This window comes from Symphalangus syndactylus, chromosome 5 (genome assembly GCF_028878055.3).
Source record: "Symphalangus syndactylus isolate Jambi chromosome 5, NHGRI_mSymSyn1-v2.1_pri, whole genome shotgun sequence".
NCBI lineage: Eukaryota > Metazoa > Chordata > Mammalia > Primates > Hylobatidae > Symphalangus > Symphalangus syndactylus.
Genome location: NC_072427.2, coordinates 65,442,350 through 65,456,156, shown reverse-complemented (window position 1 = coordinate 65,456,156; position 13,807 = coordinate 65,442,350). Strand labels below are relative to the sequence as shown.

The 13,807-nt window shown below is 44.5% G+C and overlaps 1 long non-coding RNA gene across 1 annotated transcript in view; it reads right to left on the bottom strand.

The window, feature by feature from the left end:
• LOC134736641 (uncharacterized) overlaps nt 1-13,446 on the bottom strand; it is a 47,049-nt gene extending 33,603 nt beyond the window's left edge. Inside the window, exon 1 of the long non-coding RNA XR_010120757.1 lies at nt 13,325-13,446. This is a non-coding gene — a long non-coding RNA (uncharacterized lncRNA). The remainder of the gene's footprint in view (nt 1-13,324) is intronic.
• Between the last annotated feature and the right edge of the window lie 361 nt (nt 13,447-13,807).

The window sequence follows — 13,807 nt, the reverse complement described above, 5'->3', positions numbered from 1 at the left end:
TAGCAGCATTATTCATAGTAGCCCAAAGTGGAAATAACCCAAATATCCATCCATTGATGGATGGATAAATAAAATTCCATACAATGGAATATTATTTGGCACTACAAAGGAATGAAGTACTGATACGTGCTACAACATGGATGAACCTTGAAAACATTATGCCGAGTGAGAAAAGTGTCACAAAAGACACACGTTGTATAATCCCATCTATATGCAATGTCTAGAATAAGCAAATATACAGGGGAAAATGAGGAGTGACTGCTAACGGATATAGGGTTTCTTTTTCGGGGGTGATGAAAATACAGTTGACTCTTGAACAACACAGGTTTGAACTGCACTGGTCCACTGATAGACAAAGTTTCTTCTGACTGTACCGCCCCAAGACAGCAAGACCAACCCCTTTTCCTCCTTCTCCTCAGCCTACTCAACATGAAGATGACAAGGATGAAGATCTTTATGATGATCCACTTCCACTTAATGAATAGTAAACATAGGTTTTTCTTTCTTATGATTTTCCTGATAGCATTTCTTTTCTCTAGGTTTATTGTAAGAGTATAATACATATAGCATACAAAATATGTGTTAACCAACTGTTTATGTTATCAGTAAGGCTTCTGGTAAACAGAAGGCTATTAGTAGTTAAGCTCTAGGGGAGTCAAAAGTTATACATGGATTTTTAGCTGCAGGGAGGCTGGTACCCCTAACATCCACGTTGTTCAAGATTCAATTATATTCTAAAATTGATTGTGGTGATGTTGCAGAATTCTGTGAATATACTAAAAAATACTGAATTTTACACTTTAAATAATTTCACGAATTATGAAAAAGATTGTGCAAATGTCCACTTTTATAAACCATTGAAAATTTTCTTAACTGGAAAATGATTTTATAAATAAAGTTGCATTATTGCTTTGTAGACGAAGTACTTTTATTATAAGCCTACAGAGCAGAATGCAAAATGATGCCATTTATGAATTCATGTCAGTAGTTATTTGCTGAAATTATGTCAGTATAGTGCATTGATCCTGCTTCAAAGCAGGTATAGAAAGGATTTCCAATATGATGAACAATGTGTGGACTGAAAAGCAGAAGGAAATATGCATAGAATTAGGTACAAAGTAAATGTATTTTCTTCAACATTGTGTTCTGTTCATATTGTCCTGAAATAAAAGAACAAGTTCCAAACATTAAAACAAATACACAACATCCAAGAAAAATGATACAATAAGCAAAACATGCAGCGCACACACACACACACACACACACACACAGTCTGGCAGCTGGAACCACATCTAGAGACAATGGTTGTTGGGGGAAGCCTCCCAGTTTCCTCCAAGGAAAGGACATTCTCGATTTGTCGTTTCCGCCTCCCAGTTTCCTCCAAGGAAAGGACATTCTCGATTTGTCGTCTCCGCTCCCCTGTCACCCTGGACTTAGGTGCAAAGAGGGGCAGAGCAGCTGTGCACACCAAATTGTCTCTTCTTTCAGGTGGTGCCCATGTGTGTTGGGGTAAAAGGGAAGCTGGGGGAGGGGGCACTCTCGGGGGTGTGGCCCAAGAGTGCTCAGCCCCCAGGGCAGCCTCAGCGAACAGCACTGCCACCTTGCGGCTCGGGTTGGTCTCAGCTCTGATTAAGGGTCCAGGGACCCACAAGGGGGCTCCTTCATGTTCTTCAGAAGAAAATGGCAATTCAGTAGCCTTCCTTCAAATATCATTTTTATGTTTTTTTCTTAATTTAAAAATAATTCATGTTCACTTTATAACATTTTTAAAGTAGATATAAGGAAAAATAAAATAATAAAAATTATCTGTAAATCCAACCTCCAGAGATAACCAAGATTAGGCACTTGAGTGTATATTCTTCCAGTCTTTTTTTTAAGTTTTTTTTTCTTTTTCAACAAAAACAGGATTATACAGTACATACTGTTGTTTCATAAACTAAATATATTGTACGAGTATCTTTCCACTTGTTAAATACATTGTACGAGTATCTTTCACTTGTTGTTCTGCAATACCTTTTATTTTATTTTATTATTTGGAGACATGGTCTCGCTTTATTACCTAGGCTGGAGTGCAGTGGTGCAGTCTCTGGTCACTGCAGCCTTAGCGTTCTGGGCTCAAGCAATCCTCCCACCTCAGCCTCCTGAGTTAGCTGGGATTACAGACATGTACCACCACACCTGGTTGATTTTTGTATTTTTTGTAGAGACGGGGTTTTGAATGTTGCTCAGGCTGGTCTCAAATGATCCACTCACCTCAGCCTCCCAAAATGCTGGGATTACAGGAATGAGCCACCACGCCCGGCCCACAACATCATTTTTGATGGCTGTATTGTATTCCTTTCTTTGGGTGACTGGGCCATAGTTTATTTAACCAACTATTGTTGGAACATTTAAATTATACCCATTTTTTTTCACTGAAGTAAATAATGCTGGGATGAACTTCCTTGTTGCTGAATCTTTACAGAAATCCACAGTTATTTTCTTAGTTAAATTCCCAAGACAAAGTGGATATGAAGTTTGTAAGGTGTTTCATATAATACAGTATATTAGTTAAGACTTTCCAGAAAGGCTGAATTAGGAGGCTATCTTATTTACTTATTTTTAATTTTTTTGAGACAGGGTCTCACTTTGTGCAGTAGTGTGATCATAGCTCACTACAGCTTCAAATTCCTGGGCTCAAGCGATCCTCCTGCCTCAGCCTCCCAAAGTGCTGGGAGTTCGAGGCTACAGTGAGCTATGATCGTGGCACTGCACTTCAGCCTGGTTGACGGACTGAGACCCTGTCTCTAAAAAAATTAAGATAAAATAAAATAAAAATTAAGGGCTTTCTCCTCATCTGTTAGTGGAGATTAAACCAATAAAGAAAAGTATAATGATTTAATAAATACTATAAGTTCAGAAACATTTTATTCTTTTTTAAAATAATTTTTCTTTTTCTCCTCATGTTACTTTAAGATAAATTCAGAAACGTTTTAAAGTGAGCTTTATTTATTTATTTATTTTTTGAGACCAAGTCTTGCTCTGTTGCCCAGGCTGGAGTGCAATGGTGCAATCTCGGCTCACTGCAACCTCCGCCTCCCGGGTTCAAGGGATTCTCCTGCCTCAGCCTCTTGAGTAGTGGGATTAATGGCACCCACCACCATGACTGGCCAATTTTTCTAATTTTAATAGAGACGGGGTTTCACCATGTTGGTCAGGCTGGTATTACACTCCTGACCTCGTGATCCACCCGCCTTAGACTCCCAAACTGCTGGGATTACAGGTGTGAGGCCACTGCACTCAGCTGCTTTATTTTTATTAATCACAACTACACCTATATACTTCTCCTATTTTTTTATTTTTACGAATTTCAAAAACAGTAAATTTGAAAGAATAGTATTAACACCCCTCCACTCTCCACCAAGCTTCAACATTTTAAGCGTTATACAACTTTGCTCTCTCTCTTAATATATATGAATATATATATATATATATTTTTTGAGACGGAGTTTCTCTCGCTGCCCAGGCTGGAGTGCAATGGCGCAATCTCAGCTCACCGCAACCTCCGCCTCCTGGGTTCAAATGATTCTCCTGCCTCAGCCTCCCGAGGAGCTGGGATTTCAGGCATGAGCCACCACGCCCAGCTGATTTTGTATTTTTAGTAGAGACACGGTTTCTCCATGTTGGTCAGGCTGGTCTCGAACTCCTGACCTCAGGTGATCTGCCCGCCTCGGCCTCTCAAATTGCTGGGATTATAGGCATGAGCCACCATGCCCAGCCATGAATACTTTTTTTGCTTAACCTTTTGAAAGTAAATTGCAAATGTTATGTCACTTCACCTCTGAATACATTTGCATGTATCTCCTAAAAGAGGGACATTCTCCTACATAACTACAAAACCATTATCATGCCTAAAAAGTTAACAATAATTCTCTAATATCATCTAATATTTAGTTTATATAACATTTTACCCAATTGTCCCTAATTACAGATTTTTAAAAATCAGATTCAATCCAAGCTTATGAATTGTTGTATCCTTTAAGCTGGAAGAGTCACTTCTTTCTTTTTCTATAACATTGCCTTTTTGGGCCGGGCGCGGTGGCTCACGCTTGTAATCCCAGCACTTTGGGAGGCCGAGGCGGGCGGATCACGAGGTCAGGAGATCGAGACCACAGTGAAACCCCGTCTCCACTAAAAAAATACAAAAAATTAGCCGGGCGTGGTGGCGGGCGCCTGTAGTCCCAGCTACTCGGAGAGGCTGAGGCAGGAGAATGGCGTGAACCCGGGAGGCGGAGCTTGCAGTGAGCCGAGATTGCGCCACTGCACTCCAGCCTGGGCGACAGAGCAAGACTCCGTCTCAAAAAAAAAAAAAAAACAAAAAAAACATTGCCTTTTTGAAGACTCCAGGCTGGCTTTCTTACAGAATGTTCCACATTTTGGATTGAGTGAGTGTTTCTTCATGGTGTTGTTTAACTTGTTCCTCCGGCCCTCTTTGTTTTCTGTAAATTGGAAGGTTGGTGCAGAGAACCTGTATAAAATAATTCTACCAGCTGGGTGCGGTGGCTCACGCCTGTTATCCCAGCACTTTGGGATGCCAAGGCGGGTGGATCACCTGAGGTCAGGAGTTCAAGACCAGCAAGGCCAACATGGTGAAACCCCGTTTCTACTAAAAATATAAAAAATTAGCTGGGCGTGGTGGCAGGCGCCTGTAATCCCAGCTACTCGGAAGGCTAAGGCAGGGGAATTGCTTGAACCTGGGAGGCGGAGGTTGCAGTGAGCCGAGATTGTACCACTGCACTTCAGCCTGGACAACAAGAGTGAAACTCTGTTTCAATTAAAAAAAAAAGAATTCTACCATAGTTGGTTGCATTATTGGTTCTGATTTATTCTATCCTTTCCTGTGAGGTGATTATACGTCCTCTCCTTTTGCTATGTGACTTGCGGCACTCCTTTTTAGGAGGAATACACTTCACTGTCCCATTAATGGCGGGCACGGTCACACGACTTGCGTTGGCCAATAAATGTAAGTGGAAATGACTATGCTTTTTCCTGCAGAAGGTTTAAGAACTATGGCAGACTTCTATCATTTTCCTTTTCTCTCTGCCATGAGGATGACATATTTCAAACAGAGGCTACATCTTCTGCCCAGATCCCAGAATGGAGAGGACAACACAGAGCAGAACCACCAATGACCACAGCCAACATAAAATGTGCATAAGAAATAAACCCTTCTTACTGTAAGCCACTGAGAGTTTTGGGTTATTGTTACTACAGTGTAACTCAGAGAAAGCTAATTAAAATATAAACATATATGTCAGCAATATTATTTCTTTCATCACAGAAGAGCCTTGCTGTATCCATAGAGTTGACAGCAGGTCTCCTTGTTACACTCTGGGTACCCTAGATTCCAGAACCACTACCTACTGTGTCTCTGTATCAGCTCCTGCCTTCAAGTGGCTCAAGAAATGGCTTTGGGGACCCAAGCCTGGGGCCAGTCTGTCCAGGATGACTAAAAAGGGAGTTAGATGGAGAAGGCAGGGTCTGGAGCAGTACCTGGCACGTGCAGTACTCAAGGATTTGATAGATAATTTGATAGAGTAATTTGCTTGCATCCTTGTGCCAGGGTTTTTAAAAGTCAGTCCAAAATAAGGATTATGTTATGAATTTTTCAAAAAGGCTTTTTTCCTTTAAACGACTTATTGGCCGGGTGTGGTGGCTCACGCCTGTAATTCTAACACTTTGGGAGGCTGAGGCAGACAGATCACAAGGTCAGGAGTTCGAGACCAGTCTCGCCAAGCGAGTGAAACCCCATCTCTACTAAAAGTACAAAAAATTAGTCGGGTGTGGTGGAGTGCACCTGTAATCCCAGCTACTCGGGAGGCTGAGGCAGGAGAATCACATGAACCCAGGAAGCAGAGGTTGCAGTGAGCCGAGATTGCGCCATCGCACTCTAGCCCGGGCAACAGTGGGAGACTCCATCTCAAAAAAAAAAAAAAAAAAAAAAAAACTCACTTAGGAAGACGTAAAATGAAGATTTTATTTCCTTTAAAAGACTTATTAATCCACTAACAAATTATTTACTAATTACGAAGGCGAAAATAGTAATGTGACAGTGGAGAAATCTGGTGGCCAACCTTTTAACTAAGAGAGCAAAGTTAACATCTCTTAAATAGGACAAACCAATGTCATATGCCTTGTGACGTCATGCACTGAGAAAGGACGTATCATTTCTGTAGCATTTTGGCAAAAACGCATTACTTGAGTGTAACCATGAGCAAACATCAGACAAACTCCAACTGAGGGACCTTCTACTCAATAACAGGCCTGTAATTTTTATACACACAAATGTCAATGTCATGAAAGACAAAAGAAAGCCTGAGGAAACTGTCAACAGATTGAAGGAAACTAAAGAGACATGACAACCAAAAGCAACGTGTGATCCTAGAGTGGATCCTGGGCCAGAGAAAGCAATGCCTAGAAGAGGAAAAAGAAAAGAAAAAGAAGAGGAAGAGGGTGTAGAGAAGGAGGAAGAAAAGGAGGGTGGGGAGGAGGAGAAGGGGAGAAGAGAGAGAAGTAGCAGCAGGGGGAGGGAGAGGGGACATTATTAGAATAATTGGCAAAATTTTAATCAATTATGTAGATTATAATATTATTTCAATGATGTTAAGTTTCCTGGTTTTGGTGATAGTACATAAGTATTTCAGGGTAAAGAGGTGCAATGTCTATAATTTACTCTCAAATAATTCAGTAAAGAAATTTATATAAACAGAGAGTATTCTGTCTTGTGCACGTGTTCTCTTTCTCTGTGTGTATGAATGTAGAGAGAGAGAGAATCGTAAACCAAGGCTGTGCACAGTAGCTTATGCCTGTAATCCCTGCACTTTTGGAGGCCGAGACGGTGGATCATTTGAGGTCAGGAGTTCCAGAACAGCTTGGCCAACATGGTGAAACCATGTTTCTACTCAAAATACAAAAATTAGCTGGGCATGGTGGTGTACACCTGTAATCCCAGCTACTTCGGAGGCTGAAGCAGGAGAATTGCTTGAACTCAGGAGACAGAGGTTGCAGTGAGCCGAGATTGAGCCACTGCACTCCAGCCTGGGTGACAGAGTGAGACTCTGTCTTAAAAAATTTTTTTTTAAAAAAGAAACTCATAAACCTAATATAGCAAAACATTAGCAATTGGTGAATCTGGGTGAAGAGTATATAGGAATTCATCATACTATTGTAGCAAATTTAATGTGTGAAATTATTGTAAAACAAAAAGTTAAACAAATGGATATTAATCTAAAATGATGTCATTTCCATATTTTGGGAATTAGAAAGTCTTTATTTATGAACTGATGGGATAGTAGATGGTGGTTTTTTGTTTTGTTTTGTTTTGTTTTTTTTTGAGATGGAGTCTCGCTCTGTTGCCCAGGCTGGAGTGCAGTGGCAGGATCTCAGCTCACTGCAACCTCTGCCTCCCCAGTTCAAACGATTCTTGGTGCCTCAGCCTCCCAAGTCGCTGGGATTTCAGGCACATGCCACCACGCCCAGCTAATTTTTGTATTTTTAGTAGAGACGGGGTTTCACCATGTTGCCCAGGCTGGTCTCAAACTCCTGACCTCAAGTGATCCGCCCACCTTGGCCTCTCAAAGTGCTGGGATTATAGGCGTGAGCCACTGCACCCAGCCAATAGTAATTATTTTGAATGAACTTGCTTGGCAAAGTAAAAAGTTAGCCATCCCCTGTTGGCCCCTCCCCACAAAGTCTTTCATGGTGCAAGAAATCCTCAAATGTGGGAAGCAGTATTTTATTGTGAATCCCCGAAAGGATGGACTCCTGCTGTCATCCAGAATCCAGAGGCAGGACACAGCATGTCCTCAGTGATGGGCCAAGAACAACTCCACAGAGGCCTCCTGGGGCAGGACAGACCCATGAGCACACACCTTCTTGGGCACACATCCACAGCACACACCCTGAGAGCCCCTGGAAGGGGGAGCCCAGCCTCCCTTGGCATGTGATTGGCTGTCCAGCTTAAGATGTGGCGGATGCTCCAGAGCTCACCAGAGGGACAGGGTTGACATCACTGTCTCTTTCTGGAAACAGCAATGACAGAGAAGACCACAGCGAGTGATAAAGGCAGGCTCTAATTAAGCCCTTAGCTGTGTAGGACTTGGGCCTTGATGGAAGGGGTAGGATTTAGTTAAGCCAGGAGAGAGGACGATGCTTTCCCCTTCTGGGAGTCCCTTACTATACTCAGTAGGTACTCAGAGAGTAACGATGTAGTCACTATCAATTTTAGGAAACAGGAGCAGCCAAGACTCTGAAGATCAAACCAGCCTTTGTTTCCTTTACCAATTCTTGGTGGTAATGTTTGGCTGACCCAATAGCATCTCTGGGTGTGCCGGGAGGAAGGATGAGGCTAAGCGCTGCTTCTCCTTCACCATGAAGGCTAGTATAACTTCTGTTCTAGGAGGACCCAGGAGGATGCAGGACCTTTAACGGCAGGTGAGATTAAGAAATGGGGTTCCAGCTAGCACGGTGGCTCACGCCTGTAATCCTAGCACTTTGGGGAACTGAGGTGGGCTAATTAGTTGAGGCTAGGAGTTTGAGACCAGCCTATCCAACATGGTGAAACCTCATCTCTACTAAAAATAGAAAAAAATTTAGCCGGGCATGGTGGCACCCGCCTGTAATTCCAGCTACTCGGGAGGCTGAGGCATGAGAATTGCTTGAACCCAGCAGGCAGAGGTTGCAGTGAGCCTAGATGGTACCACTGCACTCCAGCCTGGGTGTCAGAGCAAGACTCTGTCTCAAAAACAACAACAACAAAAAACAAACACAGAAGAAAAAGAAAAAGAAATGGGATTCCAATTCCTTCAGCAGAAGCACCAGGAGCTGGAATTTGTTCTGTGGACTGTGGCAGGCCTGCTGGACAGAAGAGGGTCCTGCCAAGCCTCTGGACTCCACTGACAGGCTTGGGAGCACACATGAGGATGCAGGCTGGGGTTAGGGCCTGGAGCAGGGCAGCAGCTGGAGTCTCAACATGCGGACACCACCAGGACACACAAACTCCATCAGGCCAACACCAGGAGAAGATTCTGTGCTGGGCTGGGCCAGTGATCCCAGATTCAAGGGAGGCCCCACTCAGGAGGGAAGGTCTGAGTCAGGGACCATGGAGACAAAAAAGCTGGAGGGCAGCATGTGGGGGCATGTTAAGGATGGAGATTAGTTAGCATGGGGAATAGAGAGCCAGAAATAACCACAGAATTGTGAAGTCTAAGAAATGAAGGCCAGGATAGCTATGAGAGTTGAATTCTAGAGTTACAGCTGAAGGAGCTGAGTGATCCTGGGCTGATGGTGGATGGTAGTTACTTTTAATGAAGTTGCTCAGGCATCAGGATTGGGGCTGATGAAGGGACGGGGGTGCTGGAAGGAGACTGGGTCATAGGGAAAACAGGGTGATGGTGAGGCGGGGGAGAAAGCAGGACAAAGACCAAGGTCTATGGCTAAAGCCAGAGGCCCGAAAAAAGAGGGCCTAAACACGTGTAGGGCAACCCTGGATCCTTGCAGAGGGACATTCATCATGTGGGATGTCAGAGCCAGGAGACTTAATACTTATCCCCAAAGTAGAGATTTGGGGAGCAGAGAGGAGGGCAGAGGCGGGTGGGGTGCAGACATGGGGAGGGGTCGCGCTCCTCTGTGGGTTTGGAGGGCTGCCTGTCTGGCGTTGCCTGCCGGAGCGATTGGCGCTCAGCCACAGTTGCATCACCACTGAATGCACAGAGCCTGTGACCCTGTTTTTACACACGCCTGTACCCAGTTCAAGCGGCATCGGGAGAGTCGTCTTAAAACTCCAATCTAAAACGTTCTTTTCCATCCGATCGGGCAGAGCGCAGGCCCCACGGGCCGTCGTGGGAGGCACATACAGCCCGCACCGCGCGGCTGCCCAGCCCGAGGCCTCCACTCCGCCCCGCCGCCGGGTCCAAGCGGGCAGCCAGTCTCCGCCCTGGCGGTGGCGGCGGAACCGGCTGCGCGACGTCGGCGCTGGGGTGGCCTGCACGTTCCCGCGGGCTCTGCGCCAAGGGGCGGTGCTGCGTACGGGCAGAGTCGAGACCTTGACCCTGACCCGGGCCCTGGGGAGGGAGCGTCCGGCCAGGGAACCTGCCCCTGCACGCTCCTCGGCTCTTATGCGGCGGCTAGAGGCGTGAGCCCAGAGCCACGATCAGAGGGCGTGCAGTGAGGACGCCCCCAGCCCGCCTCGGAGCTTGGGGCCGCGCTGGGGTCAAGCGGAGCGCACAGAGGCCTGTTATCTGCCCGGGTTAGGAGCCACCGTGGCCAGGTCCCCTGGAGCGGGCCCTGGACCTGCGCGGTAGCTGCGGGACAGAAGAGCGGAGACGCGGTCCACTGCCCGGCACCTACGACCAGCGTGAAGCTAAGTGGCGAGTGGAAGAGAATAATTTGCCAAAAGAGGGAGGATTTGCTGGTCTACTGGCGGAACTGGAACCCACTATACCCACATTCCCATTCACGAGCGCCCACCTTGAAGGCGCAGAGACGCCATGGTTGTCATAGAAACACTCGTGCTGGGCCGCTGACACGAGCCTGCGGCGTGAAGTGAGGCAAGTTTTTACCAGAATGTGTGCACACATATAACACGACGTAAAATGTCTGTCACTTATTACACACATACCCTAAACCTAGGACTGTGCAAGGCACATTACAGAAGTAACTCAGATGTGGGTGTTTTGCAGCCTACCTTTCCTCCCTAAGGAATCCTCGAAGCAGGGTTTACCAATTCTCCCACCCCTCCCAAAAGAAGCCACCTACACAGGTGGATTTACTGAAGGCTTATAGAGGAGACCAAGGAAAGAGGAGATTTTTCATACATACAATAGGGTGAAGCATTTCTTTCCATTAAACATCTCTTCCCTTGTTTTCCTTTTTGGATGTTTCTCGTGGACCCTTTCTCTGAGCAGTCTCTGAATCTTGCCCAGCCCCAAGTGCTCCCTCCAGGATCTTCCTCTGGACTCTCCATCTCTCCCCTTTCCCTAAGAAGATCACCCGGGTCCTGCCTCTCCAAGACTGCTCGTGGGAATACACACCGTCACCCACACGAGACAGCCTGCTCAACGAGTACTTGCATCGCCAGCATCCACAGTCGGCAGAGGTCAGCAACAGTTTTTATTTCTGAAACACATAGCTTTTCTCATCCAACTTGCCCAGAAATCCAGGAAGTAGGTATCATTCCCATTTTACAGACGAGGAAACAGAAGCCTGGGGAGGTTAAGTAACTCCTCCAGTATCACATGTAATAAGTGACAGAACCAGCATTCAAACCCAGGCAGTCAAGCTCTTTCCCCTCCCCAAGGAGTCTCACAGAGCAGCAGTTTAAAGAACCACGTCTGGGTGATATCTTCTGGTGCATCTATGAGCATTCATGGAATTGTTGCATATGTGATATGCAGGTCATGAGAATGTGTGATGTTCTTGCATCATTTTATGCTGCTTTGGACTTGAAGCAGCATTTCTCAGATACAGAAATTATGTTGGCAAGTTAAGTTGGATGACAACTATCTACACCCGTATTTTCTTTTATTAATCAAATACAAATGTAGCTGAGATATATGGCCTTATCTGATCCTCACAACCCCTTATAAGACTGAAACAGTGGTAAAGTGATTCCTCCTTCTACATTGTGAATTTCCTTCATGGAAAATTCTGAACATACAGTACTTCAAAACGTAAATCTTTTCCACAATGTCATAGATTTCAGACTATAAATACTATATATAAATGCTGTGTAAATACTATATATATACACACACACACTATAAATGCTATATATTTATATGATAACATCTAAATGCCAGGTACTGCTCTAAACACTTTCCATGGTAACTCATTTAATAATTACAACCACCCTATGAAGTACAAACTTATTTTTTTCAGATATTTTAAAATTATTTTATTAATTGTTATGGCTGCACAGGTGTATCTATTTAGGGGTACATTAAGATATTTTGATACAGGCATATAATGCATAATAATCACATCAGGGACTGGGCGTGGTGGCTCATGCCTGTAATCTCAGTATTTTGGGAGGCCGAGGAGGGCAGATCACGAGGTCAAGAGATCGAGACCATCCTGGCCAACATGATGAAACCCCATCTCTACTAAAAATACAAAAATTAGCTGGGCATGGTGGCGTGCACCTGTAGTCCCAGCTACTCAGGAGGCTGAGGCAGGAGAATCGCTTGAACCTGGGAGGCAGAGGTTGCAGTGAGCCAAGATTGTGCCACTGCACTCCAGCCTGGTGACAGATCGAGACTCTGTCTCAAAAAAAATAAAAATAAAAATGACACCAGGGTAAGTGTGTTATCTACCACCTCGAGCATTTATCATTTATTTGTGTTAAAAACATGCCAATTATACTCTTTTAGCTTTTTATTTTTTAAATGGAGTTTCGCTATGTTGCCCAGGCTGAAGTACAGTGGCACGATCTCGGCTCACTGCAACCTCTGTCTCCCAGGTTCAAGCAATTCTCCTGCCTCAGCCTCCCAAGTAGCTGGGATTATAGGCATGTGCCACCACACCGGGTTAATTTTTGTATTTTTGTATTTTTTTTTTTTTTGAGATGGAGTCTTGCTCTGTTGCCCAGGCTGGAGTGCAATGGCACAATCTTGGCTCACTGCAACCTCTACCTCCCAGGTTCAAGCAATTCTCCTGCCTCAGCCTTCTGAGTAGCTGGGACTACAGGCGCACGCCACCACACTCAGCTAATTTTTTTTGTATTTTTAGTAGCGACAGGGTTTCACCATGTTAGCCAGGATGGTCTCGATCTCCTGACCTCCTGTTCTGCCCACCTCGGCCTCCCAAAGTGCTGGGAGGTGTGAGCCACCGCGCCCAGCCTAATTTTTGTATTTTTTGTAGAGATGGGGTTTCACCAGGTTGGCCAGGCTGGTCTCGAACTCCTGACCTCAGGTGATCCACCTGCCTCGGTCTCCCAAATTGCCAGGATTACAGGCGTGAGCCACTGCGCCTGGCCTCTTTTAGCTATTTTTAAATGTACAATAAATTATTGTTGACTGTAGTTACCCTGTTGTACTATCAAATGCTAGATCTTATCCATTCTATCCAAGTATATTGTTACACTCATTAACCCCACTACCCTCCCCAACCTCTCATACCATGGTTCTACTCTCTAGCTCCATGAGTTGTTCAATTGTTTTAATTTTTAGCTCTCACAAATGAGAACATGCAAAGTATGTGTTTTTGTGCCTGGCTTATAAAGGTATTTTAAGCAAGGCCTTATCTCTACAACAAAATGAAAAAATTAGCTGGGTGTGGTGACACATACCTGTAGTCCCAGCTACTCTCAGGAGGCTGAAGCAGGAAGATTGCTTGAGCCTAGGAGGTAGAGGCTGCAGTAAGCCATGATTGCACCACTGCATTCCTGTCTGGGCAACAGAGCAAGACTCTGCAATAAATAAATAAATAAATAAATAAATAAATAAATAAATAAATGTACTTTAAATTTGAGGCTTAATTTACATACAGTAAAATGTACAAATTTTAAAGTACAATTCTGAGTTTTGACAAATGTATGTACTCATGTAACCATCACCTCAGTCAAGATATAGAACATTTCCATCACTCCAGAAAGTTCCCTGTGCCCTTCTCAGTCTGTACTATGCAAAGAAGCCACTGTTCTGATTTCTAATACGACAGATTAGCTTAGTGTTTTCAGACCTTCATACAGAATTGTAGAGCGGTTTATTTAATCCAGTGCTTTTGAGATTCGTTCATGCTGTAGTATGTATCAGTAGTTTGTTCCTCTTAT